This window comes from Lupinus angustifolius, chromosome LG14, assembly GCF_001865875.1.
Source record: "Lupinus angustifolius cultivar Tanjil chromosome LG14, LupAngTanjil_v1.0, whole genome shotgun sequence".
NCBI classification, from domain to species: domain Eukaryota; kingdom Viridiplantae; phylum Streptophyta; class Magnoliopsida; order Fabales; family Fabaceae; genus Lupinus; species Lupinus angustifolius.
Genome location: NC_032022.1, coordinates 12202306 through 12203065, shown reverse-complemented (window position 1 = coordinate 12203065; position 760 = coordinate 12202306).

Here is a 760-nt window from a genome sequence, read left to right as displayed (position 1 = left end):
AGGATGAGGATGAGGATGAGGATGAGGATGAGGATGAGGATGAGGATGAGGATGAGGATGAGGATGAGGATGAGGATGATGATGAGGATGAGGATGAGGATGAGGATGAGGATGGGGATCAAGATCAGGATCAGCATCAGGAGTAGGATTAGGGTTAGGATTAGGATAAGGATTAGGATTAGGATTAGGATTAGACTTAGGATTAGGGTCAGGATTAGTGTTAGGGTTAGGATTAGTGTTATGGTGAGAATGAGGATTTAGGATGAGGATGAGGATGAGGACGAGGATGAGGATGAGGATGAGGATTAGGATGAGGATGAGGATTAGGATTAGGATTAGGATTAGGATGAGGATGAGGATGAGGATGAGGATGAGGATGAGGATGAGGATGAGGATGAGGATGAGGATGAGGATGAGGATGAGGATGAGGATGAGGATGAGGATGAGGATGAGGATGAGGATGAGGATGAGGATGAGGATGAGGATGAGGATGAGGATGAGGATGAGGATGAGGATGAGGATGAGGATGAGGATGAGGATGAGGATGAGGATGAGGATGAGGATGAGGATGAGGATGAGGATGAGGATGAGGATGAGGATGAGGATGAGGATGAGGATGAGGATGAGGATGAGGATGAGGATGAGGATGAGGATGAGGATGAGGATGAGGATGACGATGAGGATCAGGGTTAGGATGAGGATGGCGATGACGATGTGGAATAGGAATAGGATTAGGATTAGGATTAGGATTAGGGTTAGG